The sequence below is a fragment of the Gymnoscopelus microlampas genome, assembly GCF_963454915.1.
Source record: "Gymnoscopelus microlampas genome assembly, chromosome: 12".
In the NCBI taxonomy this organism is placed as follows: Eukaryota; Metazoa; Chordata; class Actinopteri; order Myctophiformes; family Myctophidae; genus Gymnoscopelus; species Gymnoscopelus microlampas.
The window spans coordinates 5,103,461-5,127,771 of record NC_139949.1 but is presented as its reverse complement, the minus strand read 5'-3'; positions in this window follow the sequence as shown (position 1 = coordinate 5,127,771).

Here is a 24,311-nt window from a genome sequence, read left to right as displayed (position 1 = left end):
GGGATTTCCTGTTGAGAATGCTCATGTTGCAGTTCACATGTAGAATAGACTTTATGTATCTTTATTTTATAGCCTCTAAGTCTGAACAACACATATGTGTCTTTTTTATACTGTATAGGCTCTATTTGTGTATTTATGTAATTATGTGTTTGATTATTTGATTGTATAGGCCTATTTGATTATTTATTTTGTCACAATTTCGATCACGTTTATGTTTGGAATTTGAAGCCATTTTAAAACCCAACGCATGCTTGTTTCAGATCCCTGACCACAGATAGAAAATTAAGGTTGTGGCCTCTTCATCTCTCCTCTTCCTCTCTCTGTCTAGCTAAACACACACACACACACACACACACACACACACACACACACACACACACACACACACACACACACACACACACACACACACACACACACACACACACACACACACACACACGTTGGTGACCAACATGAGCCTTTTCACAGGAAAAACCCTTCAGTCACCACCCAGTTGCGTCACCGTATGAGGAACGAACAACCACCATTCTTCAACTGGTTTCCAGTCAGCCTCACGACACGTCACACACACTACAGACAGACACACACAGACACACACACACACACACAGACACACAGACAGACAGACACACAGACAGAGACACAGACAGACAGCTCAGAGATGTGCAGAGACGGCAAGCTTATTAGTACCTGATTGAAGACAACAACATGTTCTGCCACTCCATTAACACTTGACCGCCAGAGGTTAATCTCATAATGTACTCACCAGTGCCAACGTTTTATTGTTGTTTTTTGTTTTTTTCACGTCACCATAGACCTTGTTAAAATCCTTAAAGTTGAGCCGTGCACTGTTTGTAAACATCGCAGACATCTGCCTGCTTCTACCACTGAAGAACGCGTGTCAAACGGTGCCTCCATGTTGTAGTTAGAACGGTTTATGTTAAACAGTGATCGCCGAGGAAAAGAAAACAACAAGGAGAAAATTGAGTTTCAGTTTTCGTCATTAGAACGAGGGCTGACGGCATCGGCAAAACCGGAATCCCGAATGATTCTGTTTCCGGTGGTGTTACAATGAAATGGTCCGTGTAGAACATTGAAAAAAGTATTTTTTTTTTCGAAAAAAAGGAAAAAGCACCACGGCCCGTAGGCTACGGGATCGGCGCTTTACAGTTGGATTTATCGGCCCGTAGGCTACGGGCCCGGCGGGTAGAGTGTTAACAAACACCACCATGACCAAGTTCAGATGTCAGGTGATTGTCAAAGGAAAAGTGAAGACATTCATTAACTTACAACGAGACTCCTCCATCCACCCCGAGCTGCTCTGGCCATCTCTATATGGTTGTGATCGTGGATTGCGTCATAAGGGACAGCCGCCATGTTTGTCTTCACTGTCCTTCTGCTTCTCATCGGCAGACGCACGAAGAGAGACACTGAAGCCACCAATCCCAAAGCTTTGACAGACGACTAAGAAATACTGTATTGTAGCCGTTACTTACAAATATTAACATTCACGTTATGCATGTGACAATACAAGTGGACATACAGAGCAGAAATATACTGTATGCATCTTAAATTGTCTTAATGTTTTATTCACTGTGAATACAAAGCATTGAGTCAGAGCAGGTGTGTGTGTGTGTGTGTGTGTGTGTGTGTGTGTGTGTGTGTGTGTGTGTGTGTGTGTGTGTGTGTGTGTGTGTGTGTGTGTGTGTGTGTGTGTGTGTGTGTGTGTGTGTGTGTGTGTGTGTGTGTGTGTGTGTGTGCGTAGGGAGGGGGCACATGGGTGGCTTTGGGTTAAAGGACAACTTTGTTTTTTTACAACCAATGTTTATGTTTTAGATTGTAATTAAAGTAAATAAAAGATGAGTGTTAAAAAAAAAAAAAGTACTGCTTTCTATAGTTTTAACAATTTTTGCGATCTTTTTTTACAGTGGGCGGGGGCATTCTCTCCGGTGGCTAAATATGTCTTTTTTTACACAATAACCCAGCGTTTTCTTTATTATTATTTACAGTAGCTCTTCTAGCCTCCAATAACTCACATCTGGCCATCAAAGACCACAGGACCTTTTTTATTGTGTAAAAAAGGCATATTTAGCCACCGGACAGAATGCCCCCACTGTAAAAAAGATCGCGAAAATTGCTAAAACTATAGAAAGCAGTAAATGAAAAAAAAATTACACTCATCATTTATTTACTTTAATTACAAGCTAAAATATAAACCTTGGTTGTAAAAAATCAAAGTTGTCCTTTAAAATGAAATCAAGAAATTTGAAAAATATAAAGAAACTTTTTCCCCAGTACCATGCATTAGGCCCACAGACCCCCGTACTCTGAGAGAGTACACATGTGTACACTCTCACAACATTTATGATTAAACACCCCTATTATGTACATTTGCATATCAGAGAATATACAGTATATATTTTACACAGTATATCTTATCAGAAACAGGATTTGGAATCCTTGCAAGATCATACAGATCTACATACAGTGGATCTACATCCAGTGTTTAAATACCGTTTAAAATAAGGATAAGGATAATTCCTTTTAACAGGTCGTTCATGAAAGTCCTTGCGGTCTTGTTTCCAATGATCAAACATTTTAATACAGTTAATACAGATATGATAACAATAGATAAATGGATATTCACTAAAACTAATACCAATATAGAGCATAGACAGTAGATGTACTGTACAGTATATACACATTCAGCATAGACAATAGACATTTTATACATGATACTGTATGTGTATAAATTACGTTTACATTTACCCAATTTTAGTCGTAGCGTCAATTAATTCCTAGACTGAAAGAACGAGCCCAATCGATGGTCTTGAAGGGCGGATCCAAACCCAGCCGCCCAGATTCCTGCGGCGCTTCCTATTGCTTCACCAATCTATGTCCCCGACCCCCCCCCCCCCCCCAAATTTAGAGCGACGCCCCTCTGCACTCTGATTGGTTAGGAGATAACAAGGTCCTAAGACCATAGTTCTCTTCTCTCTTAGCTCTTCTCTACATGTAAAGTGTCTTGAGACAACTTGTTGTGATTTGACACTTTAATAAAATTGAATTGAATTGAATTGAATAGTTACCTGCATGGTTCGCCCAGGCTTTTTTTCTTTTGTAACAAAAAAAAAGGCATGGTCTCCGAGGCTAAATAACCCACATGTGTTGTATCCTACTGACTGCGAGGAGCCCCCACTGGGAGGACGTAGAGCCTTCGTCCTACTCCTCCCGCCCAACACTCCCTGCTGACAGGCTCCGCCCCCAATTCCGTAGGAGTGTGTGCAATGATGAATATCACCCTCCCCGCCCGGCTTCCCTCATTCAAACACGGGCCATAGTGTTCGTATAGAAGGCGCTCGACAAAGCCGGATGCACCTTGATGGATTCGAACCCCCTGCCTCACTGCGCCACCCAAGCGCCTACAAATAGGAGACTTTCTTTGCTACTAAACATTTCTAAATGTGTCATTTATTGGTGGTGGACTTGTTGACCTTGGCGTAGAGGTCGTTTGCAGAGCCAGGTTTGACGCAAGCATACGTCACACTATCTTCATCATCACGTTGTGTCTTGGCTCCTCCCACAGCAGCCTGATTGGTGAAGATGACAGATGCGTAGGTCAGACCGTCATCAGGATCGATCTGATTGGCCAGTCGTCCAGGGTGGCTCGCTGTTGCTGTGCTCTGATTGGTTGAGGTTAGGTAATCATTGTAGGAGGGCGTGCTCCTCTTCTTGACAATGTAGAAGAGCACCAACGCTGTTGTTGCTATGACTACAACCACCAACACCACAACTATCACCATGGGGATGGTGACATCATGGCTATGATCTGATGCTGGGTTAGAGGAGAGTAGGGAAAGTTGTTTTAATGTTACACAAAACTGAGGTGCTGATATTTCTATCTCCAATAGCCTGCATGTTTTTCCAAAGCGTAAAAACATCTCTGGACCAGTGTTTCCATTAGCCGGTATTTATCGGCCATTGACCGACAAAATGTTTAATTGGCCGTTAATTATAAACATCACCGGCCACCGTGGCCGATTGGGAAAATACTGTTATTAGGCTATTTTATCATTTAAGCCTATTATTATTAATATTATTTGGATAAAGTAGTACAACCATTAAAACCTATCATAATAATTAAACGTTTTTATCATGATTTGACAATGTCAGTGTGGGTTCATTCCCGACAGCCCGCTGGTGCTCAGCCACACAGACAGTCTGCTGTGTAAAGCTTCATTTGTGCTTCGCCGTATGGCGGTGTTGCGCGTTGACAATATCAGACATACAAGCTCACAACACGTCGCAACGCGCCACGCTGTGAGCTTGTATGTCTGATATTTTCGACACGCAACAACACGACGAAGCACAAATTAAGCTTTACACAGCTGACTGCGTCGACTAATCAGCGCTGCGTACAGGTGGTTCACTCGGGTGTTATGATAAACAGAACCGGGGTCCCGAAGTCATAGAATCTGAACCAAGCCGGGCCCAACTGACGATAATAAAACCCGTCAATGGGTCGTGGATATTATACAAGCAAGCACAGTGACTGTCTGTCTGCAATGGATAAGTGGCGAAAGTTGGTGACACACATTGCAGGCAACTAAGGCAAGTAATCAACCCGCCTTGCACCATCATTCATGTATAACATTAACAAAACAAAACAAAAGCTGTGGGTTTTGCATATTAAGGTTGAATGAGATGTAAAGCCCAAAACATATATTAATTTGTTTATACAGTGCGACGTACGGTGTCGCGCAGCAGTTCCCTCACGGCCACTTTATTCAGTTAATGTTTGACAAGCGACATCTCTGCATGATGGAGTAGATTAGATATTCTTTAGTTAACTATAATAACAGGAACAGATTGAGAAAGTGTAAAGAAGTGCAGCGCTAACGTAACGAGGTGTAATGATCAGTTGGGTGCATACACAAACATGCATGTGACGTTAATTATACTATGGGCGATACATTTATTCTTTGGCCGGTAAAATATAATCCTGTCGGTCAAGTTGGCCGGCCCAACAATTGTCTAGCGGAAACCCTGCTCTGGACTCATGTGATAAACATGTAATTGGCTATATATAATTGGCTTCCAAATTTTGCAGTATTTAATAAGAGATGCCAAATTTGATTCACACATTGTGGGGCATGTAACCAATGCAGAGCCAAAAGTGATTTGGGGAGTGCCACAAATGCTATATCACTGTTGCAGAAACATACAACTCTAGGATAGACGCACCTCCAAAAGTGCTTTCACTAATGTACTACAGACTTAAAACACACCTTTTCAGACTCGCATTCCAGACCTAATTCTAATCACCCTTTTCTACCTTTTATTTCTACAATTGTTTGTCTTTGTTCGTACTTTTTAACCCTTTAATTAGTTCTTCCTGATAAATTGTATGTATTAGTATTATTATTATTATTACTGCCCATCAGGGGTGCCACAAATTGAAAAGTTTAATCATATGTCATATAAATGCTATATCCCCCCACAGCTTCAACTGACCCAGTTATAATCCGGGGTCAGTTTTGACACTGTGTCAGTTAAAAATCCCCTTCCTCACCTGGTACGAAGTCAATGAATATCTTCTCTTCTCCGTCGAGAGTCACCTGACATCTGATCTTCTTGTTTGGGTTGTGATTTGTGATGGTCAGAGTGGTAGAACATCCAGCCTGTGAGTGTATCAGGGTATCTTCCTCATTCATCCAGGTCAGAGTATGCATTTTACAGCGTTCATTTGTTCCAAACAGAGAGCATTGCAATGTCTGTTCTGTCCCACGATTTCCTCTGGTGATGTCACTCACTTCCAGTACAAACAGATAAATCCATGTATTGTGTTCAGCTTGGCTTTCATCTGGTGTATGTTGTCGACAGTTATAAACACCAGCGTCTTCAGCTCTGATATCTTTAACAGTCAGAGAGCAGTTAGACTCCATACTCAGTCTGCCTGCTTTAGTTGGGTTTAGTCCACTTGTTTGAATCAAACCACGTTGAGCCACAGTAACATACGGTGAATCCTTTTCCTTATGAAACCATGTAGTTGAATTACAGCCAGGATCATCAGGTATGATGTTGTTAGATAGCAGACTGACAGTATCTCCAGGACTTCTGTAGAGGTAGACTCGGTCCAGTAGGTGAGTGTTGTCGACTCCAAGCAGCAGAAATACAAACAGTTGAGTCAATCTGATCCCAGACATTCTGATCTATGTTTCTTTTGGTGTCTCTTTGTCTCTGTCTGCCTGTCTGCCTGTCTGCCGTCTGCCTCAGTGTGTGTCAGGAGATTCTGTCTAGAAACCAGCAGATGTATCGTGGTTGACCTTAGTTCCTCATGCATTAACATATCAGTTTCGCTCATGTTGCAGTTTATGTAAAATAGGCATAATGACTGCATATTATTTACTTCAACCCATTAAGACCTGAGGCTGATTCTACAAATGCCATCTAAATCAGTAATTCTCAAACATGTTCTTGCCAAGCACCCCCTAAAATGATATGTATTTGGCCCCCATCTGAAAATGTTGTGCCGGGGATCCCCAGAAGAGAAGAAAAGTGATTAGAATTTCAGATTCAGTCAACACCACCTGACCAAGTTCAGATGTCAGGTGACTGTCAAAGGAGAAGTGAAGAGATTTGTTAACTTCCTATGAGACTCCTACATTCACCCGACCTGCTCTGGTCATCTCTTTTGTGGTTGTGATTGTGGTTTGAGTCGCAAGGGACGGCCACCGTGTTTGTCTTGTTCATGCTTCTCATTAGCAGACACAAGAAGACAGACGCCGAAGCCACCAATCCCAACGCTTTGACAGAAGACTAAGAAATGCAATACAAGCTTTTGCAAATATTAATATTAACATTATGCAAATGGCAATACAAGTGCACATAAAGAAGAGCAGAAACATAATGCATCTTAGATTGTCTTCATTATATCTTATGGTTTTATTTACTGTGAAAACAAAGCATTAAAGGTAACGTAAGTGATATTTTTTGGTAATTATTATTATTTTTGTTAAAAGGTTAAAGTACCATATTCTGATAGTAATCATGAGACTCTAGGATAGATCACGTTATCAACACTGGTATATTAAATATAGGAGAAGTTAGAGAACTAGCAAAAATCCAACCTTCCGGTATTAGAGAATGAGGTGACACATGTAATAGTTGTAACTTGTAAATAGTCACATCATCCACTCTGTTCTGTACTTTGACTCCATCTATTGTAGATCTGCTAGATCTTCTAGAACATACTCTAACACTGCGATTCTCAAACTTAAGCCCCAGTTTACTTTACCCCCAGTTTACTATGCATTAGGCCCACGGACACCCTGTAACTCTGAGGGTGTACAAATGGAACCAAATGGACCCATAAGGGTCCATTTGGTTCCATTTGTACTCCCTCAAAGTTCCCTATCATTTAGCTGGGGACCTCCTTGAACCCCCGCAAGGACCCCTGGGGGTCCCTGGACCCCATTTAGAGAACCACAGGTTTAATAGGTAATCAGCAATCATTCGATGTTATGTCATATACATCTAGTTGTATACTTATTTATTTTTAATGTTCAAACATCTTGTTCTGAGCACATTTGCATCATCAGAATATACAGTATATATTTTACAGTATATCGTATCAGAAACAGGATTTGGAAAGAATCCTTACAAGATCATATATGTACAGAAATACAGTACATTATTTTATAATACAGATATAAACAATAGATAAATATACTGGATATGCAGTAGAACTGATACAAATATAGAGCATAGACAGTAGATGTACTGTAAATACAGTATAGACAGTAGACATTTTTTACATAATATGCATGTGTATTTAACAGATTTAACAGATCTATAAACATATGAAAACAGAAGCGCTGCCAACTAAACGTTTTGCAAGGATTTCCTAAAGGAGATTAAAGGAGTAGTTCACCCAAAAATGACTTGTTTTCAATCAATTACACACCCCATGAAGCATTGAATTCATGGAGATTTTTTTATGTTTTTGTCGCATTCCTCAGCCAATAATTTGAGGACCAGCGGAAAGATGCTAATGTATCCGGTAGGGGACTCAAAGAGACCAGAGAGACGCCGGTCATCAAATTATTGGCTTAGGAATGCGACAAAAAAAAAAATCTCCATGAATTCAATGCTTCATGGGGTGTGTAATTGATAGAACTAGAAGCTCGCCCCCGCTACGCGGGGGCTCGCGTCTAGCCCGCGGCCACGCCCACGTAGCGCCCGCGGCCACTTGGCAGCTCATGTAAGTGGCGTAGCGTCCTGAGGGCCAGTGGGGCCGTGGCTCGGTCAGTGAAGACCCTGTAGTGCGGATGATATGTGGCATAGAGGGGCAGATTGTAAATCCCCAGAGGAAACATCTGTGGGCTACCATTGGTTCAGCGATGTGTGCGGTCGCCCTGCGGCCCCTCCTCCTCCACCAATGTGCAGTATTGAGAGCCCTGACGTCACAACAATTGGAGCGATGGGCACTGCACTCTGGTTGGTTAGGGTACACCTAGGGCCCAGGTAGAACCCAGTTAAAGCCTGCATGGGCAAACCCAGTTAGGACCCGCCTTGGTCCCACATAAACATGGCTAGTTGGGGCCCACCTAAGGGCCAGGTAGAAGCTACTTATAGCCTGCATGGGCATCGCAGTTGGGACTGAAGTGGATGCCGCTGACATTGCTGACATGGGGTCCATATGGTTTAGCCCACCTTGAAACCATATGGGAACTACGCTGGCATGCAGGCTGGAATGCAAACGCTGCATCATACCTGTAGTGTGTAGTTTGATGTTGTGTGTGTAGCAGATATACCTGCAGTGTGTAGATCAATGTCCATATGAAAGTCAATGCCCAGCAGTGTTTTTTTTTTCTCCAGCAGTTTCTAGTGTGTCTGTCTCTCTCTGGAAGAGGTTGCACATGAACTCTGCAGCCGCACTGAGACGCTCCAACACAAACACTCTGACATTAGGCTGCTTCACACAACAAACATCAGCACCACGCTGCTGTTTGTCCAAAAGACACAATATCTCCTCTCCCACCGACGTCATGTGTTCATTTATCGACAGCCGTACAGACTCCTTTTGACACATTTTACCTCGTTTATCCAGCTCTCACTGACTCTCCACATCGGGCTGTTATAGCGCCACCATGAGGCTGATTAGAGAAATCTCAAGTGGAATTTCTTCCTCGGCATAGTGGGAATGTGGGTGCAAAGTTGCACGGAAAGTGCATGCTGTGTTCATAATGTGAGGCATTTTGGTCCAAACGGAGCAGTCCTGCAGACTTTGGAAGCCATTTTAGCCAATCAGGATGGAATATGAAAAATCTGAAAGGGTTTTTTTTTTAATGACTGTGGAGATACTGTGTACCGATTTGCGTGATGTTTGGGCAAAATATGTAGGAGTACTGTGAGAAAAGGTGTTTAGCAAAAAGCGGCCTCCTGGTGGCACTGTAACAGGGCCATGTGAAAGAAATAGGGCAGAGGTTCTGAATTGGCATCCAGGGAGTGTGTGTGCACAGTTTCGCTGCGATCAAGTCAACGATGTGAGAGATTAGCTATCACAGACGGACGGACAGGTCTTGCGCCATGCCTTTCGGCCTGGCGGAGACAATAAAAAAACGAAAGTAAAGGAAATTACCATTTCTGCCACAAAAGTAGTCAACAAACTATACTATAAAAACATTGGCCACATTGTCAAATAATCTAAGAAAGAGGCAATCATGTAGAAAATAGCCGATCTACAAGCTTACAAAGCCTCTCAACGTGAGGCGTTTCGAGCTTGTAGATCTGCTATTTTCACAATATTTACTTGTGGAATGGAGTCAAACAAAATGGGGGGGTGGCCAGATCAATTACGTTTATTTGGGGGGGGGGGGGGCGGCCTGAAAGGGTTGATAAGCACTGCTCTAATTGGAGCGAAATTATCTGAAATTACTACATGACCATAATGCAGCCTAACATGCGTTGCACGGGGCGGTCCTGCCATTACGTTAGTTACTGTAGTTGCTGTGGAGCTACATAGTTCTCCAGAAGACACACACAAACATACACCATCTACAATGGACTAACTGAGCAGCAATATTGACATTCACCACACGAACGTGCATTGTTGACAAAGTGATTGCACAGCCGCTGCAGGCATGACAACCACGTTAGCGTTAGCAACATGCCACTATCACAGCTCCCTGTCCGTCGTTGCTGCGACTGAATGTGATGGCTACAGCAAGCTCTCTGCGATGCCATTGTCTGGAGACTGCTCCTGGCATGACACGACCAATGAGAGTGAGCGCTGTCGTTGTTGCTAAGATACGGTGGCGTCACTGCCCCATAGCTTGTAGATCTCTCACACATGATTGGCGTAGGCTGCGTTGCCAGGTCTGACTGTTTGTATAAGCGATTTTGGGCTTATTTGGGTGCACTTTTGGGCTCGTTTCCATAGACCACGGCAGCGCTTATTTCTTTCCCGTGACCGATGTGGCAAAAAAAGGTGCAAAACGAACCATCCGGAAGTAAAGTGCGAGATGAAATATATAGCACTTTTTGATTATTAGAGAAGTACACAGATGTGAAGGTGGAAAATGGAATGTAGGAGATTATATAGTTTTTCATGAGCGATTTTTGTAGCAAGTTGTGAGTGAATTGGGCCACTCCTGTGGGCGGGGGGCTGATTAGAACCATTGGGGTTTGGGAAGGAGACGCTCTCTGTTTGAGTGGAAAGATAAGTAATGTCTTGGGTGAACTACTCCTATGAAGGATTTTTGAGCGGTGCAACCGCTCCTCTAAGAGGGTTTAGGACCCATCTGTGGTGAAAGTTTTTCTTTCCGCCGTGAAAATTTGTCTTTCGCTGTACTGTGATTGGCTGATTGGCTGTGACGTACTGTGATTGGCTAGCGAGACGCATGATGAAATTAATAACTCATAAATATCACCGCTCACTTCACACTGGGTGTGATTTTTTTGGGGCGGTGTAACAGCCCCCTATAAGTGAGTTTTGGACACTGACCAATCCTGCACCGTGATTGGCCAATAGTCTACAACGCAGTCTACACCCCTAACCCTTCCACAGTCAATGCAAATCTATCCTTTTGCAAAGTCAGCCAATCACATTACAGCTAGTGTCATCACCACTAGCTGTAATGTGATTGGCTGACTTTGCAAATTCAGGACTGTGATTGGCTAGCGAAACACATGACACATGTGTAGCCCTATGAACAGCAGTATGGACTTAAAAAAAAGTAATTTATACTTTTTTTTAAGTGAGTCATGTTGTGATGACCACACACCGCCCACTTCACACTGGGTGTGATTTCTTTGTTGTTTTTGTTGCTTTTAACCCCTTTTTCTCCCCAATTTAAGTTGTTAAGCCAATGAATTCCTCTCCCACACTCATTTGTTTGTTGTCATTGCTGTATCCTACTGACTCACCTGCCAGTGAGGAGCCCCCACCGGGAGGATGTAGAGCCTCCGTCCTCCCACTCCCTGCTGACAGGCTCCGCCCCCAGCCCGTAGGATTACATGCAGTGACAAATATCACCCTCCCCGCCCGGCTTCCCTCCCCCGAACACGAGCCAATTGTGTTCGTATAGAAGATGCTCGACAGTGCCGGATGCACCGTGATGTATCGAACCCCTCTGCGGTGGTGGGCAGACACTTTACCACTGTGCCACCCGAGCGCCTACAAATAGGAGATTTCCTTTGCTAATAAACATTTCTAAATGTGTCATTTACTGGTGGATTTGTTGACCTTGGCGGAGAGGTAATTTGCAGAGCCAGGTTTGACGCTTGCATAGGTCACACTATCTTCATCGTCATTACGTTGTGCACTGGTTCCTCCCACAGCAGCCCTCGTCTGATTGGTGATGATGACAGACGCGTAGGTCAGACCGTCATCAGGATCAATCTGTTTGGCCAGTAGTCCAGGGTGGCTCGCTGTTGTTGTGCTCTGATTGGTTGAGGTCAGGGAATCATTGTGGGTGGGCGTGTTCTTCTTCTTGACAATGTAGAAGATCACCAAGGCTGTTGCTATGGCTACAACCACCAACACCACAACTATCACCATGTTGATGGTGACATCACTGCCACGATCTGATGCTGGGTTAGAGGAGAGTAGGGTCAGTTGTTAAAATGTTAACACAAAACTGAGGCGCTGATATTTTTATCTCCACTGTAGGCCGGAAGGCTGAGAGGTGGAGGTTATGTACAAGCGTGTTTTTCCAAAACTCACACACATCTCTGGACTCATCTGATAACCATGTAATTGGCTATAATTGGCTTCCAAATTTTGCGGCATTTCATAAGAGATGCCAAAAACGATGAACACATGGTTCGATCGACCCCAAATCACACATCGTGGGGTCTGTAAACAATGCAGAGTTTCTTAGTTTTTAACCTTGTAAAGGTTTTATGACATTCATTTTCACTTTTTTTTTATTTTTTATGTTTTTTGGGGGGTTTTATGACCTCAATTACACCCAAAAAATCAGAACTTTGAACATTCAGTGGATTTTCTGTGGTCTGGGGTTTTCTGAATAATTAGGCTGAAAAGTAATCTGAGCTTGGCCCTTGGGCAGTAAAGTCACAGCCGATTAATCCCGCCCACTCTCCTCCTCACCCCTCCCCTCCCCTCCCCTATCCTTTCCTTGGGGAGGGGGGCGGAGCAGAGGCGATGATTGACAGGCAAAATCCCTCAACAGCGACACCCGCAGGCAAAGATTTATTTTTTTCATTGCAGTTGAAGAGGCTTTAGAAATATGAGAGAAAAACCTGCCATGGATCAATGGAGTGGAATTTTTGGTTAAAACTTTTTATACACGTTTGAAGGACCATGACAAATACTTTTAATGTGTGGTAAAACTGAACGTCATGAAACGTTTAACTAGTTTTTCTTAATAAAGTTGTTTTTATCTTGTTTCTGGTTTGTAAAGCGACTTTGAGTAGCTAGAAAAGTGTTACATAAATTGTATGTAGTATTATTATTATTATTATTATTATTATTATTATTACTGCCCATCAGGGGTGCCACAAATTGAAAAGTTGTACCATATGTCCTATAAATGCTACTTCCCCCCCCCCAGCTTCAACTCAGTTTTAACCTGGGGTCAGTTGTGACACTCTGTCAGTTACAAATCCCCTCCCTCACCTGGTAGGAAGTCAATGAATGTCCTCTCTTCTCCGTTGACAGTCACCTGACATCTGAACTTCTTGTTTGGGTCGTGTTTGTTGATGGTCAGAGTGGTAGAACATCCAGCCTGTGACTTGATCAGGGTTCCTACCTCATTTATCCAGTTCAGAGCGTGACTTTCACAACGTTCACTCCTTCCAAACAGAGTGCACTGCAATGTCTGCTCTGTCCCTCTGGTGATGTCACTCACCTCCAGTACAAACAGCCAAATCCATGTGTTGTGTCCAAGTTGGCTTCCATCTGGTGTAACTTGGTGACAGTGATAAACACCAGCGTCTTCAGCTGTGATATTTTTAACAGTCAGAGAGCAGTTAGACTCCAGACTCATCCTGTCTGCTTTAGATGGGTTTAGTCCACTTGTGTGAATCAAACTATCCACAGCCACACGAACATAAGACTCTCTGAGATCTGAGTCATTTCCCTTATAAAACCACGTAGTTGCTTGTTAGGAGATATAGGGTCCCTGCATATCACAGTGGCCTGAATGACCCTGTCGTAGGTCAGATGATGCCAGCTGATTGAGTCATTGACACGCATGCACGCACGCACGCACGCACGCGCACGTGCACGTGCACACACACACACACACACACACACACACACACACACACACACACACACACACACACACACACACACACACACACACACACACACACACACACACACACACACACCGATAAGGAGTGCGAGGATCACACTCGCACTCCTGAAATATAGATAGAGAGAGGGGGGGGCTCAGGTTTCAAAGCAGCACTATGTAACTTTTTTTAATAAAATGTAATGGTGTCCATCTGTATGGTAGATTATGTTAATGCGATATAACTTGGGGTACAATTGGGGTGGTTGTATTTTGTCTCTCTGCTCTTCTATTGAGGCATTTAGTCTGAATAGAAGATCGTGTCAAAGGTCATGTCTCACCTAGACACAGATTCTGACACAAATTGTGACCTGATGGATTCAATGTAAGATTCAATGTATCCCCTGAGCAAGCAGGCAGGCTCAATTAGATCAATGCTAAAACATTCAGGACTTGCGCAGGAAACCGGGTTCAAATCTGGGGTAGAAGAGGAAAGTTACATAGTGCAGCTTTAATGGGTTAAAGAACGTTGTAGCCCTCCTCCTTTTCTTTTTTTCTTCTGAGGTCAGTTGAAATGTCTGTCTGACTGTCAGTGTGAGTACAGTAAGGCTCTCAGGCAGCGGTGGCCTAGTGGTTAGAGGGGCGGCCTTGATACCGGAAGGTCCCTAGTTCGATTCCCCAATTCATCACATCAATCATGAATCACCGCTGAATAGCCCTTGAGCAAGGCTTCCATGCAGGGTCCGGCTGGAAACAAGCTTCGTGCTTAGTCCGACACCCTGGGTAAACAACAAACTTTGCTTTGCTTTGCTTTACTGGAAACCAACATTCAATATTCAATACATTATTGCCAAAACCAGCTGAGCTGATTTGAAAATATTTGTTTTTGTTGGTGACACGTTTATAGTGATGTGTCTCAGTGGTGATCCCTTACAAAGAATAGTATGGTGAGCTTTCTTCTGGATAGAGGTGAGGTCTTCTTAGTTTTGTTAATGTTCATTTCCAGGTTGTTAATGCTACACCAGTTCAACAAGAAGGGAGATTTAGTCATCATACAGGAAATCGGCCAGACCAGAATTGTATTATAAGCAAACATAGTCATTGTGGTTATTAGTTCCTCATGCAGGGTGTTTACTGTGAGAATGTTAATGTTGCATTGCAGTTTACATGTAGAATAGACTTCAATAAGCCTGGGCCGCAGCGTGGCGGTCCGGGAGAGGGATAGTCTGGATACCTAACGTGCAATCACGTTTCAGCATTTCCTAAATCCCCCAAAAGATGGGAAAGCTACACTCTCATTGACTGCTTTCTTCAAATCACGCCTCCTCATTTCCATTTGATGGAAATGCTCGATTCCAACTGGGTGGGGAAAAGATGGAGTTGGATATAAAGAATTTGGAGACACCTGATTCGTTTACTGCAACCAACCAGCGAGCGTTCCGTCCAGCTTCTCTTTCCTTTTTTTTATACAGCGCAGGTGCGGTGATTAGGCTGCTGAAGCTGCTGAACTCTGCTTTCAAATGCTGCGCTGTGATGTGAAATAACTTTTGGAACGTTATCCTCACTATAAAGGTAAGCTCCTGGCAATGTTCTTTCTATTTAACCTTCTACTAGTCTGCAGTGCCCGAAAAAGTACTTGTTTTACTTAAGTAAAAGTATCAATAGCCTACTGCAATGTAGAAACACTCTCTGTTACAAGTAAAAGTCCGGAATTCAGAAAGTACCACACGCAGAAAGTACTCATGCAGACTGTCCCATTTCACACGTTTTCAAATGTATAAAATATATATAAATGTTTTGCAAATAGCAGATCTACAAGCTCACTGTGAGCTTGTGGATCTGGTATTTTTAAATGGCCGAAATGTATATAGGGCTGAAGTGAATCCGTGTACCTTTCGGTCAGTTGATTTTCAAAATAAAATCCAAAAGAGAAAATGGAAAAATGGCTTGTTTTTTCATTATTTGTTTGGAAATCGGAAAATGGAAAAACGACCCGTTTTTTCATTATCTGTTTCCAAAAATGGAACATTGGAAAATGACTTGTTTTTTCATTATTTGTTTCTAAAAGCAACAATGGAAAATGGAAAAATGACTCGTTTTCCAATTTCTTATTTTTTCCCTGAATCAAAAGATGAGAAAATGGAAAAAGGTGTTAAATTTCCAATTACTTGTTTTTTCATTATTTGTTTCTAAAAGCAACAATGGAAAATGGAAAAATGACTCGTTTTCCAATTTCTTATTTTTTCCCTGAATCAAAAGATAAGAAAATGGAAAAAGGTGTTAAATTTCCAATTACTTATTTTTTCATTATTTGTTTCTAAAAGCAACAATGGAAAATGGAAAAATGACTCGTTTTCCAATTTCTTATTTTTTCCCTGAATCAAAAGATGAGAAAATGGAAAAAGGTGTTAAATTTCCAATTACTTGTTTTTTCATTATTTGTTTCTAAAAGCAACAATGGAAAATGGAAAGATGACTTGTTTTTTCAATATTTGTTTCTTAGAACCAAGTCAAGAAATGGAACATTGAAAAATTACTTGTTTTTCTATATTTCTATGTTTTCTATTTGTCTATTACTGGTGTGAACCGCAACGACAATATCGACTGGTGAACCGGAAGCTGCCGATATTTTATAACAGGCTAGCACTGTACTATGAACACCGGAGGAGACGATAAATAAATACTGTATATTTATGAATAAATATTGAACATATTTGGCAGCAGATTGGATTGCTATACAACTGTAGAAGACGAACGGACAGACAGACGGACGTCATGGTTTCGCGCGATCCTTATGAAAATATAGAGAATAATAATAAGAGAAATGATGGCTCAAAATCAGACCTACGTGGACAGTTCTACTTATTTATTACAGTTGGGTGTGCAGTGATGTGTCAATCACAGCATTTCAAGGAGAGGACACGTATCTGATGATCATTCATAAGTTGCTGTCAGCAGGGCAATACGAGGTAGGTTGATTTGTTTATTTTTAGCGGTGCCAGCCGCTCTACTCTTGACTATGTCCGTCCGTATGTCCGTTTGTCCGTTTGTCCGTTTGTCCGTTTGTCCGTTATGTCCGTTTGAGCACGGGCTTTAAACAGCTATAACTCCAGTTCGCAGCATGCCAGCAAGTCCAAATTTGGTATGTGGACTTACACCACCAATTGGGACGAGCATTGATTGCTGAAGCCCCGCCCCGCCCTATTATAGCGCCACCAGGAGGCCACTGGCTTTAAACAGCGCTTTACACAGCTATAACTCCAGTTCGCAGCATGCCAGCAAGTCCCAATATGGTATGTGGACTTACACCACCAATAGGGACGAGCATTAATTGCTGAAGCCCCGCCCCGCCCTATTATAGCGCCACCAGGAGGCCACTCATCAAAGGCACCGCTTCCTTCACACAGGGTGGGATTTTTCTATTATAATCAAATACAAATGTGCAGTATTAGCCATGGTTTTAGAGCTAGTACAGCATGTAATCCCTGCCTACATGTACCACAACAGGTTGAGGTATACTAGGCCTTATGGCATGGAGTTATTACAGGGAGTTTTTATTGTATTACATTAACCACTTGAACCATAGCATCCCTATTCTGGGGAAAACATTCACTAAAAATAGCCCTTCAAATATCCCAAGAAATGGCAATAAGCAAAATATGATACTGAGGCAACACGTGAGCTTGTAGTCTATGACAGTTCTCAACCTTTTCAGGCCACGACCCCCCAAAATAATCATATTTGAACCCTAACAAGCACTTGAGTTGAGGCATTACATTTAGTTTGACTAAATATTGTGAAAATAGCAGGTCTACAAGCTCACAACGCCTTGCTTGTAGATCTGCTATTTTTGAATTAGAATATTAATAACCTCCTGTTTCTGTGCACAGGGGAGTCCTGACAACCAGACAGCCTGCATAGATACCATGTTCATACACCAGTATACAGGTATGTACTGTAAGGTTTCTTTTATTGTTCTGTATTATTGTAACATATCACATCTTTTCATTGCATTTCTGCCTTGCCATACACATGGACCTGTGCTGGTCCATTTGGTTCCATTTGTTTGCTGATTGAGCTATAACGCAATACAAATCAATTCTTCTTGTGTTGACCATCTTATGAGACAAACGTCGCAGTAGGTTCATTGTGCCAGTATTGTTAGTCTGGTTATTACAATGAATACACCAACCTGATTTGATTTTTGATTTATTTATTCGCACAATAAAAACAGAACAAAAGGTAACATAATTAAAACAACACAGAAATAAGTGCAGGTGAGAAAAGGAAACCCATAAAGGGCTTATAAAGGTTCTCACCTAAAAATAATAAACAAGTAGTTAAACATAATAATCAAGTTAAACATAATAATCAAACATAAGACATGACAAACACAAATACCTTGAGAGTGTGTGTGTGTGTGTGTGTGTGTGTGTGTGTGTGTGTGTGTGTGTGTGTGTGTGTGTGTGTGTGTGTGTGTGTGTGTGTGTGTGTGTGTGTGTGAGAGCAGAAAGCTATGTTAAATGGTAGATGGAGAGGCTTGATTCATCAGGCCTGCCCTCAGACTATGTTTAAAGTTACTGAGTGAAGATGAGGAGTTGGCAATAAGTATGTGTGTATTCCAGAGTAAAGAACCTCACCAAGTTAAATGTACTTCTATGTGCAAGACATTGTACCTAAAAGAATGCAGCATTCTTTATGTGTGATACTCAAAATGAACTGATTCTTCATGAAAATTAAATTGTTTCTATATGTACATGTCCTTTTTGCATACAGGGACCATTCAACATCCCTGACCCACTGTTGATCATCTCAACCGGTTGTCTGAAGGAGATCAGCTGTACACACTGCAGCCGCTACATTGTTGTGAACTGAAGTTGGACTCGTTTCTGCTCACACCAGAGACTACCTCCCGTCGTACCTCTGCCGCCCTGTCTCTCCTCAAGGCCAAAGGCACCCCACACCTGACTGACATGGTTCCATGGCTGTATGATCAGTGTGTGATTGCAGGAAAGAGAGAATCATATTCTAACAATCACATAGTAAAATCCTCAGTGTTCATTTAACTCTTGAGAGACGTGCGATGGCAGGGGAGTGGCATGTTGATCTGTCAAACACATGTTGAACTCCACGCAACAACACCCTTTCGCTCACATAGTGGAAATATGCAGTAACAGCACAGTAATCATTAGTAATGACATGAGCAAAAATGTTTTGGTTACATCCATTCCATACTGCACCTTATTGTATTTATATGCCATTAATAATAAAATGTTTTATTATGTGTTATACTTTGACTGTAATGTGTCATATTTATTTGCTCAATTTGATCAAATTGATAGTCAACTATTTCAAAGTGAATGAGCTGTGTTCTGACCTGAAAGGTTACCATGATGGTAAAAAACAGATGCACATATACATACTGTGTTATATTAAAAAAGGGAGATTAGACTTGTTTGTTATTATACTACATATGTATTTTGGTATGGAAACCCAAATCTTTTTTTAAATGTAATATCCTGTAGCATAACATTTTTGGCATTTGTAACAAACCAGATTCAGGGAGTATGATTTATTCACAACAGGTGAGCAAGGATGGAGGAGACCCCAGTGCTGTCAGCTGGTCCATAGGGAGCATGCGGTCCAGACCCTAGTGTCCCTTTTATGTGGCAAATATTCAGTGCAAATAGACGATCTACAAGCTCACAGCACATTGCATTCTGAAGCGTTAAGAACTTGTAGATAAGCTATGGTCTGCAAATAACGAAGTATGTCTATTTAGGGTTTCAAGTGGGTGTACAGCTGGCCAAGCAGTGGCCCCATCTATTGTGAATCAGAATTTATTGTCATGCCACTTTGAAGGCTCAGCTTTAAAGCGCTCAACAACAACATAAATACCTGAGTGTATAAAATATCATTTAAAATGCATAATGCAGTGCTAATAATAAATATACTCTATTATGAGGGGTCAGTGTGTGTTTACATAAATACAATGATTAATGCAATGATGGCTGTGTGCACACCCTTGGAATCAAATGGAGTTTTTCTCACAAAACCAGGTGATATTGCATATCATTTTAAAGATTATTATGTGGGTATAGTATCTAAACTATGGCAGGCTATAAATATTTCAAACAACATTAAAGCAAATTACTGTATTAAGTATATTATAATGAAAGAGACAATTTGTGAATTTGAATTTCATCAGGTTGAAGTCAGTGAGGTGGAGCGGTTACTTCCTGATTATAAGTTAGCAGGCCTAGATAATCTGGATAGTAAAGTGCTGAGAATTACTGCTGGTCCAAAGATGTGGAAGGAAGCTAAGGTTATTCCTTTACCTAATTATACCAAAGCTGCTTTTAATGAGAGGAATTCTAATTCTCAACATGCCTAAAGCTGGTCAGTCTACTTCTACGAGACCTCAAGGGAAACAAGACCGCAAGGACTTTTTTGGACGGAACTTTTAGTCAAAGTATTTTAACTGTACTCGTGCTGCCTAATAAAATATGCAATCAATCAATTAATCAATCTACTGCTGTGATACAGATGATTGATGACTGGCTTAAAGCTATAGATAACTATTCTGGTGGGAGTTGTGCTGTTAGATTTTAGTGCTGCATTTGATATGCTGGACCATTCTGTACTGGTAAACAAAATGATGTGGTTTTAAATCTGCTTTAAAGTGGATACTAAGTTATCTGTTCTCCAGATCACAGTAGGTGTATCTAATGGAAGCCTGTCCAGTAGCAGAGGTCTAGAGCGTGGTGTTCCACAAGGAAGTTGCCTAGGACCTTTGCTCGTTGTGTGGTCACCTGCTGCCAGTGGTGATCTCGGGAAGCTCCAGGCTGTCCAGAACAGGGCAGCACGGTTAGTATTGTGCTGCTCACTGAGGTCTAATGTGAGCCGGCCCTTGGCTTATAGTTGATAATAGGTTGTCTTTTAATACACTTATACTGTTCAAGTCAGTCATGAGCAGTAAAACTCATTTTGTATACATAAACAGGTTGTTTATAGTAATACTGTGCATGTATGATCATTATACTAGAGGTTCCATGGGCAGCTTGAATTACCTGGTCCAAAAACCAACGCTTTAAGGAGATCTTTTATTTATAGATCATGGACTCTTTGGAATAACTGCCTCGAAACCTCTGCTGTATTTACAGTAAATTAACTTACACTGTAAAGTATTTTAGTTTTTTTTCTGTTTCTTTGCTCACATGTCATTTCAGCTATCTTATTTGTTAGTTTCATTATATATGGTATGTTGAGTACTGACATTTAATAATTAGGTTTCGAGAGCCTGTAAGGCTTCGAACCCTATTACATCTGTACACTTTCACTATTATTAGGTTTCGAGAGCCTATCAGGCTTCGAACCCTATTACATCTCTACACTTTCATTATTATTCTTCCGCCGGTTTTGCCAGTTCTGGCCTAACCGCCTGGTCACTTTTTATGAAATTCGGCAATATGGTAGAGGGCTATGCCAAACGGCGAAAACCCGAAACTCACAAACATTGGCCAAAGGGTGGCGCTGTAGCACTCAATTGAAATATGCCAACTTTGAACAGGTACAGCTCATGCCCTGTTTGACCTACAGCCATGAAACTTTGATACACACATGCGTCTCCTCATGCCTAACAACTTTCACTGTTTGACTTTTGACCTCTGACCTTTAGATCTCCCACCATTTCGAATTCTATGAAAAGCAGTAAAAAGCAGTAAAAAGCCTACTCCTCCTGGGATTTATGAGCAATCTGTACGAAACTGTATACACATGAACTTTGGACCAATGCCGACAGACGTAACCAAGCGGATTTTCCATAAGTGAAAACGTTAAGCTTTTATAAGCCAATGAAAATTGCAGCTTTTTTTAAATTATTCATCTGCCCCTAACACATACATGCAGACTCACATTTGTTTGACACTTTGCAATATTGTAGAGGGTCCTTCCAAGTATCACTGAAACCAATCTTACTCCAATTGGTCAAAGGGGGGCGCTATAGCAATTTTTTGAAAATGCAAACTTTAAACAGGCAAAAGTCATGCCTCGTTTGGCCGACAGCCGTTAAACCTGCTTACACATGTGCCTTGACTCATGAGGAACACATGTATCACTTTGACCAGTAAGCTCTGCCCTTAGATTGTCTGCAATTTTGAGCAGTTTGAAAAACATTTAAATCCAGGATTTCTGAGCAATTTGCATGAAACTGTGTCAAATACATGTTTGAGGCCCTTTTTCACAGGTTCAGGTGTGTTGGTTCAATAGCTTGATCGCTTAATCATCTGCCTTGAAACCATAGGGTAGCCGGTTCGAATCCCACCTCAGGTAGACTTAATTAGGTTTCGAGAGCCTATCAGGCTTCGAACCCTATTACATCTGTAAGAGTTCATTATTCTTCCGCCGGTTTTGCCAGTTCTGGCCTAACCGCGTGGTCACTTTTTATGAAATTCGGCAATATGGTAGAGGGCTATGCCAAACGGCGAAAACCCGAAACTCACAAACATTGGCCAAAGGGTGGCGCTGTAGCACTCAATTGAAATATGCCAACTTTGAACAGGTACAACTCATGCCCTGTTTGACCCACAGCCATGAAACTTCGATGCACACATGCGTCTCCTCATGCCTAACAACTTTCACACTCTGACTTTTGACCTCTGACCTTTAGATCTCCCACCATTTCGAATTCTATGAAAAGCAGTAAAAAGCAGTAAAAAGCCTACTCCTCCTGGGATTTATGAGCAATCTGTACGAAACTGTATACACATGAACTTTGGACCAATGCCGACAGACGTAACCAAGCGGATTTTCCATAAGTGAAAACGTTAAGCTTTTATAAGCCAATGAAAATTGCAGCTTTTTTTAAATTATTCATCTGCCCCTAACACATACATGCAGACTCACATTTGTTTGACACTTTGCAATATTGTAGAGGGTCCTTCCAAGTATCACTGAAACCAATCTTACTCCAATTGGTCAAAGGGGGGCGCTATAGCAATTTTTTGAAAATGCAAACTTTAAACAGGCAAAAGTCATGCCTCGTTTGGCCGACAGCCGTTAAACCTGCTTACACATGTGCCTTGACTCATGAGGAACACATGTATCACTTTGACCAGTAAGCTCTGCCCTTAGATTGTCTGCAATTTTGAGCAGTTTGAAAAACATTTAAATCCAGGATTTCTGAGCAATTTGCATGAAACTGTGTCAAATACATGTTTGAGGCCCTTTTTCACAGGTTCAGGTGTGTTGGTTCAATAGCTTGATCGCTTAATCATCTGCCTTGAAACCATAGGGTAGCCGGTTTGAATCCCACCTCAGGTAGACTTAATTATAATTGCATTGCACACAACATGACTATATCAATGAATACATGTGCAATTGTTAAAGATGACGAGAAATGAATACTTGAAAGTAGTTATTTTCAATGTATGACGTACTTCATTCGCGCTTTTGTTTTGTTTTGTTGGATTCTCCCTTTTCACTGTCTAAGGCTGTGTATTGGATAGCTCCACCAGTAGAGTGTGAGTCTCATGTGCCAAAGGTCCCTGGTTCGAATCCCACTTATTACAGTTCACATTTAAATTGCATTGTACAAAACATGACCCTGTTAATTCAGACATGTGCAATGTTTAGACAATAACACGAAATGCTTTTGAGAGTAGTTGTTTTTTATGTATGACATACTTTCTTGTGAAAATAGCCGATCTACAATCTCACACCTTTTTAGATAGCAACGCGTTGTGAGCTTGTAGATCGACTATTTTCCACTAGTTTCCATTCCGAAATATATTGAGCAGTTTGAAAAACATATAAACCAAGGATTTCTGAGCAATTTGCGTGAAAGTGTGTCATGTGTGTAAACTCCCTTTTCACTAGTACAGGTCTGTTGGCCCAATGGCTTAATCATCTGCCTTGAAACCACAGGGTTCCTGGTTCGAATCCCACGTCATGTAGAATTCATTATAATTGCATTGCACACAACATGACTGTATCAATGAATACATGTGCAATTGTTAACCAGTAAACTCCGCCCTTAGATTGTCTGCAATTTTGAGCAGTTTGAAAAACATTTAAATCCACTATTTCTGAGCAATTTGCGTGAAAGTGTGTCATGTGTGTGAACTCCCTTTTCATCAGTTCGGGTCTGTTGGCCCAATGGCTTAATCATCTGCCTTGATACCACAGGGTCGCCGGTTCAAATCTCAACTCATGCAGACCTCAACTCAATTGCATTGCACACAACATGACTGTATCAATGCATGTGCAATTGTTAAAGATAACGAGAAATGCATACTTGAAAGTAGTTATTTTCAATGTATGACGTAATTCATTTGCCCTTTTGTTTTGTGTTGTTGGATTCTCCTTTCTCACTATCTGATGCTGTCGATTCAATAGCTCCACCAGTAGAGTGTGAGCCTCATGTGCCGAAGGTCCCTGGTTCAAATCCCACTGATTACAGTTTACATTTATATTGCATTATACAAAACATGACCCTGTTAATTCAGACATGTGCAATTTTTAAACAATAACATGAAATGCTTT